This window comes from Pelophylax lessonae, assembly GCF_965119305.1.
Source record: "Pelophylax lessonae genome assembly, chromosome: 2".
In the NCBI taxonomy this organism is placed as follows: Eukaryota; Metazoa; Chordata; class Amphibia; order Anura; family Ranidae; genus Pelophylax; species Pelophylax lessonae.
In genome coordinates, this window is record NC_138769.1 from 293,551,118 (window position 1) to 293,564,294 (window position 13,177).

A 13,177-nucleotide genomic window follows, 5' to 3' on the forward strand; every position below is an offset into this window, starting at 1 on the left:
TATATGGTGAACTGCTTACCAGACCCTTAAGGTCTTCAGAGCATATAGGAAACTACAGATGACTGGTATCACAGGCAAAGGATCACAGGAATTCATCGGGAACACACTTCAACCTATGACGAAATTAGTCGGGTGGTTCCAGACGTGGCGCAGCCACGCCCCCGACATTCAGTCCGAGTCTCCATCGCATCTGCGGGACGCCGCAGCCCCAATACATGCTGAATTGCTTTTTTATGTCTAGTAAGTGCAACTTTTAATAAACAGTGTAATACTTTTTAAAATGGTATCACGCTATGTGCCCCTTCTTGTTCTCCTTGGCCCATACATGGGCTATAGTCTTGAGAACTTCCCTTCATACCATCATTGGATCTTGGTGCTTTCATACCATCATTGGATCTTGCTGCCTTTTATATGAGAAGTGTGTTCCCGATGAATTCCTGTGATCCTTTGCCTGTGATACCAGTCATCTGTGGTTTCCTATATGCTCTGAAGACCTTAAGGGTCTGGTAAGCAGTTCACCATATATTTTTTCATGGGTGATACACAAGGACTACTCCATTGGATTCTATTGGGACTAATTTTCGCAATTTTTCATCTCTTTTTGAGCACATTTTCTTCCACCCTTTCATTGGTTCATTCACATTAGAGGACTATTTTTTTCATGTTCTATATTCTCATGTTTACATCAGCCATCCGTCCTTCTCTGTCAGCGGCAGGAGATAGTGAGTGGCCGGCGGCCATCGGAGCCGCCCGCAACATGCACTAGCTTCCCCGCTGACGAGCAGGGGCGGGAGCGCGCCTCCGGCGGCGTGCGGTCGCCCCCTAGCTCCTCCAAGGCGAGCCCCATATATGTACGGCTTTTGCCTGGGAGTACCATCTGCGGCGGCTGGGGCTAAAGTGGTTAAACAATTTGGGTTTACCCATTACACAGCTTTGGCCATACTTCTTTTTAAGATTATAAAAACACAGAATAAGTGTGTTTTTAAGAACAAGTGAAACATGTTCAATTAGGAAATATTCTCATCAAGACAAAGACCAAAAACATTTTACCCCACTGTCAATCTGTCTTATGCAGAATACCACCCTGGCTGCCACCTCATTGAGGTCCTATTTACAGTCTAGCCCTAGAATGTCATGGAACTGCACAGTGATTTTGACTGAAAGGTCTGTGTCCTCATTTATCCAGGTCAGTGTATAGCTAGTAGTAACTGGTCACATTCAGCAGAGCATGTTCTCTAACATTGAAGACATTTCACAGCATATCCAAACCACTTCTTCAGTTCTAATGTGTGTCCGAAACATGGCCCAGCATATTTATATGTATACAAATATCAGAGTCACCTTAATCCAATCACAATGGAATATATCAAGGCAAATATTAATTGTCCAACAACAGGGTAGAAGGTGTGAACGTTTGGGAACCAACTAGCCTCTTCTAGTTACATAATCTGATCCTTTGCAGTCAAGAAGTCTGCATGTGTGTGAATCCTTAGATTTACATGGCTGAAGGTATGAATTGTTTCCAAATTGAGTAAAGATGTTAAAATGACATTATATGTGAGGGAATCACTGGTTTGCAAGAGGTTTGAATGCAGCCATTATTGTCAAACTAGAACAACAATTCTTAAAAAGGGGTGGGGGCTTTTTTCACCATGGGTGAGATTTAGTAAAACTGATGCAAACATAATCTGGCGCAGCTGTGCATAGTAACCAATCATCTTCTAACGTCAGCTTGCTCAATTAAGCTTCAACAATAAGGTCCGGTTAACACTGGAGCGACATACGCTCTGACTTTGGGAGCACATGTCTGACGTGTATCAATCAATGGTTCCCTACGAGAGCCGTCTTAACTGGTCCGACACAAGTTGGTCTGACTTTGAAAAGTTTTCTGCACTACTTTGGTCTGACTTCAGCCCATTCAATAGAATTTAATTCAGAACAAAGTAAGATCATCCGCTTAACTGATCCGATTTGTGGCATGCGACTTGTGCTCTGAGGATTTTAAAAAGGGGAACCCCAAGCCAAAATTAAAAAAAAAAAAAAAAAAAAAAACACGGTGTGGTGATCCCCCTCAAATCCATACCAGGCCCTTGGAGTCTGGTATGAATCCTGAGTGGAAACTTCACACCAAAATAAAAAACAAAAAAAAAAAAAAAAACATGAGGCCAGTAGAAGGAGCTTTAGGCTCTGAGCCTGTAGCCTGTTTTGTGGTTGGTCTTAGTTCAGACTCCCGCCCCTTCAGCGATGTCACTTTCGCCTGTGCAGTCCAGGCTGGTCAGCGTGGACTTCCTGGATCTGCAAGGCGTCCCTGCCTCTCTACATCACCTTTCAGGCATCCGGACCATGGGTGGGAGTCTGCTAGACGGCAGAGATCACAGGACCAAGGACTACATGATAAGCGTGATTATGTTTTTCACCTTATCAGTGTTTTTAATCCTGTGTAAATAAATTGTTGTATTTTAATACTACACTTATGTGGCGCCTCCCCCTTCCTCATTTTGGTCCTTCCCACATACTAAAAGCCTGTTTATAGGGATCATTAGCTTAAGTTCAAATTTGCACTAAAGGAGTCATTCCAGGGACCATCAGTATCTGATGTTTATTTTAAACCTTCGTACACAAACTACTATTTGTTTTTCTTTTCGTTCAACTCAGCTCAGGTCGGAGCAGCTGTACCAACTATGCGATGTTAGTACAGCGTTCTCCCCCACCATTCTATTGTGTTCTGACAGGGGGACAGCCCCCCACCAGAACACTCCGGTCATTGGCTGAGATCGCTGATCAGGAGCCGGCCGGCAGACCTTTTTCAGCCATGCCCCTTCGACAGAAGTCAACCAATCGGCTGGCTTCTGTCAGACTGGCTGCAGTACACACGGGCCGAATGCCGGCCAACTTCTGTTAAACTGGCCGATGCCACTCAACTTCTATTGAACCGGCGAATGCCGCCCGACATTTGACCTGTGTGTATTAGGCTTAAGGTGACATAGTGAGAAAAATCATTTCCATAAACAATACTCATGTCCAGCATAGCATTGCCAATCAAGACTAGCAACAATGGCCTCATTAACATTTACAAACTGCAGAAGCTTAAAACTACTTAAAGTTTGTGTTGATAAAATATTTGATTTTTGACACCGTAAAATCTGATTCTCTGATGTTCATTGACAGACACAGCTTCAGATCTTCATAACCATTGGGGTATACTGACCCCTACAGGAGTAGAGCACTAGGCAGAAAATAGTCTGGCTACGTCCTTTGGAAGTCTCTCTGCTATAGGCAGTCAGTTTAGTTATAAGCAGTGTCAGAAGAATCAACTCCACAGAGGGGTGGGTGCTGTGTTCGTCAATGAACATCAGAGAAATGGATTTTATGGTTAATTCAAAAATCCCATTTTCCCTTTCGTTCATTAATGGACACAGCTTCAGGTCGTCATAACCGTTGGGACATTCCAAAGCGTTAAACATGGAGGGGTGGGAACAGCAAAAAAATTCCCAAGGCTAAAACAGTAGCCAATCAGGCAACAGGAGCTCAACCAAAACAACTGGAGCCCACCTGAAAAAAAACCAATACACCCTCAAAGAGGACCAGATCCTCTCAACAGCAGCCTTCAAAACCTTGCAGCCAAAAGAAGCATACGCAGATGCCAACACATCCACTTTATAAAACTTGGTGAAAGTGTGCACCAACGACCAAGTGGCCACCACTGACTCCTGATGATGGAAATCCCTGGGAGGCACTAAGCGCCTGAGTAGAGTGCGCCTTAACAGAGAAAGGAGGAACCTGACCCTTGATAGCATAGGCCTGAATCACTGTCTGTCTGATCCATCTGGAAATGGTCGCAGAGGAAGCGGACAACTCTTTATGAGGCCCATCCGTGAACAAAAAGAGTGTCTAACTTCCTGAAAGACTCCGTAGCTGCCAGGTACACCCTAATTGCCTGGACCACGTCCAAGGCATGCAAGGCAATTTCCTTTAGATGTTTAGGCCTAGGACACAGGGAAGGCAATGAAATGTCTTCATTCAAATTAAAATCAGACAACCTTTGGAAGAAACGATGGACAGGGACAAAGAACCACCTTATCTCTGTGATTCACAAGGTAAAGTGAACGACAGGATAAAGCCGCCAGTTCCGACAACCTGCGCGCAGAGGTGATAGCCACCAAAAAGGCCACCTTCTGGGACAGCGTAAGCAGGGGAATCTCCTGAAGGATTGTCAAAGGGAGGCTTCTGGAGGACCAAAAGCACCAAATTGAGGTCCCAGGGCAGCAACGGAGCGCGCACTGGAGGAACCAAAATGTTGGACACCCTTAAGAAAGGTACGCACCAAAGGTCATTGGAAGTAGACCACCCAAGATGACACCTGGCTCTTGATGGTACTCCAGGCCAATTTCTGTTCAACCCCCCATTGAAGGAAGGTCAAGATCCGAGCCACTGAGAAGGAGCAAGGATGAACCCCAAGAGAGAGAGACTCACACCACGCAATATATGTTTTCCACGTACAATGGTAGATCCTCCTAGAAGTAGATTTCATAACTTTTAACAGTGTAGGAATCACTGACTCAGATAAAACTCCATCCTTCAGCACCTGGCATCCCACAACTAAGCTGTCAAAGCCAGCGAATGTAAAGAAAGATGGAAAATCGGTCCTTGGGACAGCAGATTCTCTCTGAGAGGAAGCTTCCAAGGAATGTCAGCGACCAGCTGCACCAGATTGGTGTACCAAGCCCAGCAAGTCCGGAGCCACTAAGATGTTTGGAATCCCTTCTGCCTCAATCCTGCGTAGAAGTCTTGGCAGAAACTTGAGAGGAGGGTAGGTGTAATTTAGAAGATACTGACCCCACAGGCCACCAGCGCGTCTGTGGTGTCCACCAGAGAATCCCCTGACCGAGACACAAACCTCTGCACCTTTCTGTTGAGCGGAGACACCAACAGATCCACCTTGAGGGTGCCCCACCGAAGACACAACTGATGTAACACCTCCAGATGAAGGGACCAATCCCCATGGTCCAACGCCTGCCGACTGAGGTAATCCGCCTGCCAGGTTTCCACCCCAGGAATGTGTACAGCGGAGAGGGCTGGAACGAATCGTTCTGCCCACCTTAGAATGCCAGCTACCTCCAGAGCCGCCAGGACACTTTTTGAGCCCCCTTGGTGATTGACATAAGCCACGGCCTGGGATTGTCCGATTGAATGTGCACTGGACAATCCTGAAGATGATCCATCCAGTGGTCCAGACAGTCTGATGGCTCGGAGTTCCAAGATATTTGATCGGTAGTCTGGACTCTTCCAGCCTCCAGATCCCCTGAGCAGAATGCTTGCCGAGCATACCTCCTCAGCCGGACAGGCTGGCCTGTGGTCATCACTGTCCAATACAAGGGGAGGAAGGATTTTCCCAGCCAAAGCGCCGGAGAATGAAGCCACCATATCAGGGACTCCCTCGTTCCCCGACTCAGCCGGATCGGACTGTCCACAGACTGCGGAGTCTTGTCCCATTTGGTCAGAATCTTCCGTGGCAGGGACCTCGTATGGAACTGTGCAAACAGAACTGCCTCGAAGATAGACACCATCAGGCCTAGCACCCGCATGCAAGTCTGGAGGGATAACCATCTGTTGGACAGCAGGAGACGAATTGCAGCCTCCAATTTCTGGAGTTTGTCCAAAGGAAGGAGCACTCTGGCTAAGGCCGAGTCCAGAGTCAGACCCAGATAGTCCAGCTTTGTGGACGGAACCAGAGTAGACTTCTGAAAATTAAGAATCCAGCTGAACTCCCGCAAAGTTCGTATTGTGATCTCCAGGTTTTCCACCAGAGCAGAAGGAGATCGTCCAAGTAGCCGAGTACCACTATCCCCCGTTGACGTAGCAAAGCAAGTACTGAGTCTAACACTTTTGTAAAGACCCGAGGAGCAGAGGCAAGACCAAAGGGTAACGCCACAAACTGATAATGCTCCTCATCCACGGCAAAGTAGAGGAAGCGCTGGTGACTGGCACATATCGGAATGTGAAGGTAAGCATCCTTGATGTCGATAAAAGGTGAGGAAATCTCCCTGACACAGGGATGCCACCACCGTTCAAATGAACTCCATTCTGAACTTCTGCACCCGCACAAAGCAGTTCAGCGCCTTGAGGAGAGTTTGGATCCTCCAGAGGAGGACCGAAAAGGCTTCGAACCCTTGTCAGTCGACCTTGAGGGATGCAAAAACTGCTTTTGGTGCGGAAAAGGAAGGTCCACGTCCACGGCAAGGTTCCTTGCCCTTAGTAGCCTGCAGAAGAAAGGTACTCTATCTCCCTGTGAAACCTTTTATGATGTCATCCAGGGTAGCTCCAAACAAGCAATCTCCTTAAAGGGAAGATCAGTCAAGACCTTTTTAGAAGTCTGGTCTGCAGAGCAGCATTTGAGCCAAAAGACACGCTTAAGGACCACTGCTAAAAGCAGAGATCCGAGCCACTAGGGGAGCCGCATCCAAAAGAGGCACACAGATAAACTGCAGTCCCTGGACCAGCAGGTCCACCAGTTCAGGAAAGGCGGGGGGGGGGGGGGGGGGAGCTGTTCTCCCTCCAGGTCACAGCGTAAAAGCTTAGCCCACTTGGTCAGAGTTTGTGACACCAGGGTAATAGTGAGTACCGGCCCCAGTGCCGACCCAGCCACAGTGTACATACTGCGTGCCACAGCTTCCACCTTCCTGTCAGTCGGATCCTTAAAGGCCGGGGACTCTTCAACCGGAATCATGGTTGCCTTGTTCAACTTGAAAACTGGAGGGTCCATCACCGATGGAACAGTGCACTTCTTAAGAAGGGACTCCTTATAGGGGTAACGCCTAATAAAGCGCTTAGGGACCCCACGGGGACGCTTTGATCGTTCCCACTCTTTAGCAACAATTCTGTCAAAATAGGCGGGGAAAGAAAAAAACCTTTGCCGATCTGGATGGCTTGTGAGTGCCAAAGGGAACCTGCGCCTCCATCGCAGCTGCATCCTCCATCTTCAAGGTCTCACGCACAGATACAATCAGTGCTTCAACCAGCACCTTTTCATGCGTGGTTGCAGACGTGAAGGAATCATCCTCACTATCAGAGGATTCCGGACGCGTGGTTGCAGACCCAGCAGACCCCACAGGGCTCCACTGTCATGGCCTCCGCTATTTTAAAATAGCAAACTACTGCAAAATGGCTGCCGGACTACACAAACACGGCCAACCTGTATAGAAACACACAGGCTACAACAAAAGCCTGTCAGCACCACAAGGCTTACAGGGACCCAGGAGGGAACACAGGCCTCAAGGACAGACCCAGGAAGGACTGGGGGTCCCTGGCAGAAGCCCCCACCAAATACCCCCCCTGGCTCCCTTCACCAGCATAACTCCCTGACCCCACCCCGGGAGGTGGACCAGACCACCCAAACAGCCCCAACATATGTGGAGGGGGGGGGGATAAGATGGGGGACAGAGGACAAGGGGGGGGTGCCTGACGGGAAGGAGGGGAACCCAGGGTCCGACCGTCCCAATGAGGGGCCCACTTCCACCACAAAACCCTCGAGGGTTAGAGGGGAGACAGCTAAGCATCATACCAGGAACCAGGCAGGCACCACTCCAGATAGAACCCCTCTCCATCAAAATAGGGGGGGTGGGGCTGACGGCCAGGATGAACGCTGGGACTCGGGCCGAGACCCAGTCGTATGCGACCTTGCAAGGCATTCAACTCACAGGCTAACCCCTGTGCAATGGGGCTATGTCGCGGTCGAGCTGAGGTCTGGGGTGACCACTGGATCTAGATTATCCAGCCCGTTGCTTAGTCCTGCAGTTGATTAGAGATCGCACAGGAAAAAATTCACAAAAAAAATCTAAAAGGAAAAAATTGCCAGGACCAAAGATCCCAGCAAGGAACTAGGTCCTTACTCCTGACTAGACAGAAATAAACTGAGTGCATATAGCAGAGAGTGGGAGTACCCCCTGGGACTGCCCATGGGTGTAGCCAGACTTTTCTTCTGCCTAGTGTCCTACTCCTGTAGGGGGCAGTATAACTCAACGGTTAATATGATCTGAAGCCGTGTTCGTCAATGAACAAAAGAGAAATAAAAATGCTAAATATTCACATTAAATCGGAGTTCTGGCCTTGGATACGTTTTTTCACTAAAAATACCCCCGGGACAGTCAGGGCTAGTGCATTCCACAATGGATAGCCTCTGAACTGTCCCAGGTCGCACTTACCTTTTAGAAGAAACACTTACCTTGAAAATTTCTTCTCCAGTGCTGCCATCTCAGGTGTGGGCAGCTGAAACCAGCGCGTCCTCTTCTGCGTCCTCTTCAGTGTCCTCTTCGGTCCCGCTCCTCACTTTTGGGGCAGGCGCGTCATCCCTGCATGCCCAGAAGCTGTTTAGCAGGGAATGAGGCGCCTGCACCGGAACTGACGAGCGGGGCCGGTGCAGACACATTGATTCCTGGGAGCAATGACGTTCAGCTCCCAGGAATCAATGCAAGCAGAAAGTGACGGTTCGGGCCGCAGATGGAGGAAGTGGAAGAAAGGCAAGTATATTTTCATCAATATCAAGGAGTGTAATTAAAAAAAATAAAAAAAAAAAAAAAAGAAATTCGGGACTATCCATTTGTTTTTTAGGCGACACTGAGCAAGCGGATGGCCCAAAGAGGATTTTGAGGCCGGAACTCCGCTTTAACTTTTGTTTTAGCATTATTTCGATACATTTTAAAAAGACTGGTAAAATACCTAAACACAAGGACATATTAAAAGAATCAAAAAATAATTTAGTTACCTGTTAACAGAGTCATTAGAAATTCCTCGCAGAGATGGTGAAAGTGGAATCTGGTTTCTCTCCATGTCAGATCACAGTACATGCCCAGAAGAACTGCCTACAGTCCCATGTGATAAACGAAAGTACCTTTAGTAAATCACAAAGAAATGCATTAGTGGTCGAAAGAAACGGATGGAGATGAGATTTAACAAATACCCAAATAGTGAGATTTTGACAGATTACACAGATCAAATTCAAAGCAGATCTTAAGACATAAAAAGGACCAACAATAAAATCAGCTATGCATTTATTTAAAAACACTACTAGTATAAACCCAATTTTAAAAAAGTTGGGACACTGTAAAATCTACTTAAAAAAACAGAAGATTATTTTTTGGCAAACTTTTAAAACAAACACTAACATTTTTTTCTCCTTCAAAATTGTCAGTTTTTTTGTTTTTATAGCAAAAAATAGAAAACCCATCGGTGATCAAATACTACCAAAAGAAAGCTCGATTTGTGTGAAAACAAAAAAGATAAAAATTTCATTTGAGTATAGGATTGCACGACTGAGCAGATGCCAATTAAAGTAGCACAGTGCATAATAGCAAAAAATTGCCTGGTCAAGTCCCTTGACTAAAAAAAAACTTGACTGCAACTATATTTTTCTAAGAAAAAGGATGGTATGCTTCAAATAGAAAAACAACTTTGACAAGAAATTAAAGACTTTTACTATGTATGTCTGTAGTGAATGGAAGTTTAAAGGGAAGGACCTCAAAGGTGATAGTCTCTGAAATATTGCCTGTGCCATACAGAAAACAGGGGGAGAAGGATTTGGGTTTTTAGAGCACTGGGCTGCCTTTTCATTGGGGTACAACCTATATGCTAAAGATGGTTTGCACATAACTGGAAGGGGGCCTGCTGTGCTGAGGGAGAGGTTTATAGGAAGACTGGAGTATTTGAAGGAGTTGTAAAGTCAGAAGGTTTTTTATGTTATTACATTCTATGCATTAAGATAAAAATCCTTCTGTGTGTAGCAGCCTCCCAAGCACCCCCTAATACTTACCTGAGGTCTCTCTCTATTCAGCGATGTCCACGAGTCCCTCAGCCGTCCACGACTCTCCCTCTCGATTGGCTGAGACACAGCGGCGGCGGCATTGGCTGCCACGGCTGTCAAAGTCAGTTAGCCAATCAGAAGAGAGGAGGCGAGACAGAATGGCAGCTCTGTGTCTGAATGGACACATGAAGCTGCAGCTCGGCTTGGGTGCCCCCATAGAAAACTGCTTGCTGTGGGGGCACTTGAAAGGAGGGAGGGGCCAGGAGTAGCAAAGAGGGACCCGAGAAGAGGAGGATCAAGGCTGCTCTGTGCAAAACCAACTACAAAAGAGGAAGTATAACATGTTTGATATTTCTGATTAAAAAAAAAAGGAGACTTTACAATCACTTTAAACTAGGATTGAGAGGGGAGGTTAAATTAGATTATAACGGTTCAGACAATCAGCCCCCATTGGTGGGTGGAATGGAAAAAGATGGGGGGATGACTATGGTAGGTGATATGAAGGTTCCCAGGTTACAACAACCATTGAAAATGGTACTATTTTTACAAAAAAAAAAAAATAAGTGCAAAATGTGACAAATTTAGCAGAGACCCTAGGGAATGAAATGGCGGTCATTGCAATTTATGTCACATGGTATTTTTAAAAAAAAAAAATATATATATTTTCATTAGATAAAAAAAAAAAAAAACTCTACAGTAAGTCCAATTTTTTTGTATAATGCGCATGATGAGGTTACGCTGACTAAATAGATATCTAAGATGTCACACTTTAAAATAGGGCACACTTGTGGAATGGCGCCAAATTTCGGAACTTAAAAATCTCCATAGGCTACGCTTTAAAATTTTTTTACAGGTTACTAGGGCTGCAACTAACAATTATTTTCATAATCGATTAGTTGGCCAATTATTGTTTTGGTTAATCGACTAATCGGATGAAAACCTCAAAAAAAAAAAAAAAAAGTTGGTGTATAATTTAGTTAATATTCTTGAATATCTATATGCAGATTAAATATAAATATTCAGCTATATAGTTGGATATTTAATCCACTCTGAGACAGATATATACTGTATATTATTAGAGGTTTAAATGTTGTACACATCAGACGCAGAGATCAATATTTTTAAAGACTGATACTCCCAAAGTGTCAAAAATGTCAGTCAGGGGTCCGATATGTCCGCCGCAATGTCGCAGTCCCGCAAAAAAAAAAAAAGAAGAAAAAAAATCGCAGATCGCCGCCATTAACACGAATGAGAATGACAAATCTTTCCCGTAGTTATTAAACGCAATAACTTTTCAAAAACAATCAAAATACGCTTATTGCGATTTTTTTTACCAAAAATATGTAGCAGAAAACAAAATTGGCCTAAAATGTTAAAAAATGTTGCTTTTTACATTTTTTTTTAATTTTATATAAAAAAAATGTGAAAAATATTGTTATTTTTCAAAAATTGTCACTCTTTTTTTTGTTTATAGCGCAAAAAAAAAAAAAAAAAAAAAAAAAAAAAATTGCGCAGGTGATCAAATACCACCAAAAGAAAGCTCTGTTTGTGGGAAAAAAGGACGTCAATTTCATTTGGGTACAGTGTCGCACGACCGCGCAATTGTCCGTTAAAGTCACGCAGTGACGAATTGCAAAATAGGGCCTGGTCTTTGGGCAGCCAAATCCTCCGGGGCTTAAGTGGTTAAGGGGGGATATGGTCAACATGAACAAATATATAAGGGGTCCATACAGTGAACTTGGTGTTGAGTTATTCACTTCAAAAAGGTCATCACAGAAGACAAGGGGGCATTCTTTAAGTCTAGAGGAAAAGAGATTTCGTCTCCAAATACAGAAAGAGCTGTGAAAATTTGGAATAGACTCCATCAAGAGCTGGTTCTGGCCAGCTCGGTAGATTGCATTTTAAAAAATGCCTGGATTCTTTCCTAAATGTATATAATATAACTGAATACTAACATTTATAGGTAAAGTTGATACTGGGAATTTCAGACCGTCTCTCGGGGGGTCAGGAAGAACGTTTTTCTCCTGCTGTAGCAAATCGGATCATGCTTTGCTAGTGTTTTAGTTCTTCGCCTTCCTCTGGATCAACTGTGGGTATAGGATTGTGTACATGGGATTGTATTATTTTTTTTTTTTCTCTTTTATTGCTTGAACTATATGTCTTTTTTTAACCTTAACAATTAGGAGTATAAGATTAGAAAACTATGCGCATTCATTTCTCACTCTTACTCTTGGACCTCCCAGCTGCCTTTGATACATTTGACCACTCTCTCCTCCTCAAAAAAACTGATTTGCTTGATCTCCATGGCTGCGCTCTCCGTTGGTTCAAATCTTACCTATCTCACCGCACCTTCAGTGTTACTTACAACTCTACTCCTTCTCCTACTGTTGGGGTCCCCTAAGGTTCTGTCCTTGGACCTCTCCTATTCTCGAGCTACACCTCTTCCCTGGGTCAGCTGATAGCCTCCCATGGCTTCCACTACCATTTATATGCTGACGACACCTAAATCTATCTCTCTATCCCTCAGCTCACCCCATTAGTCTCCTTATGCATCACTGATTTACTAACAGACATATCAGCCTGGATGTCACTTCACTTCCTCAAACTCAATCTATCTAAAATCGAACTTCTATATCCTCCCCCCACATGCCCCTTCCCCTGACTTCTCTATGAAAAACAATGGCACAACTATCAACATAAGGAAAATTTGTGGTGATAATACCAACAAAAACTTGCGCAAAAGAATGTGATAAACAATTGTGTAAATAAATATACCAACAGTGTAGGAAAAAAATCCTAATTTTAGGAGCTGCAATCAACACGTGAAAACGTGAAATATGAGAAAAATAAATATTACTAAATATAAAATTGCGCTCAACTAAACACTAGTGCAAAAATTAACCTTATGTGCAAAACAAAAATATGGTGTGTATTTAATATGCAAATCATAAAAATATGGTGAAACAAAAGTGGTCATAAGTCCATCAATCACAAATAAAGTCCATAGTGATGGCAATGAATATCCAAATAGTAGATGGTACCAATAGTAGTGACACTTGATAATTTTATACACCTCCACCAAAAGGGCAGGAACACCCGGTGTGTATTCAAGGCTTACTGGATGGAATGGACCCCTTAAATTATAGGGGGGTCAACTTAAGCGGATACAGGACATCAAAAACATGGACATCCGATACCAGGATATGCACCAATTCCAATATATATCCAATGAACTCCAAAAGAATCCTCCTTATGTTTCACTAGACCTGTTTTTTTATGCCAGAAATGTAGTGTCCTAGTCACGTCCTGTGAAATAAACTGGGCTCCGTCAGAACATCTTGCGAATAATTCTTGACCCGTGTTATTCCAGGAAAACACAGG

General features: G+C 44.4%; 1 protein-coding gene across 2 annotated transcripts in view; it reads right to left on the reverse strand.

Annotated features, from left to right (window-relative positions):
• The window catches only part of USP49 (ubiquitin specific peptidase 49), a 126,313-nt gene that overhangs the window by 61,557 nt on the left and 51,579 nt on the right, over nt 1-13,177 (reverse strand). For both annotated transcript variants that reach the window (XM_082247041.1, XM_082247042.1), the window contains exon 3: nt 8,762-8,887. The gene's annotated coding sequence lies outside the window, so the exon portion shown is untranslated. The remainder of the gene's footprint in view (nt 1-8,761; nt 8,888-13,177) is intronic.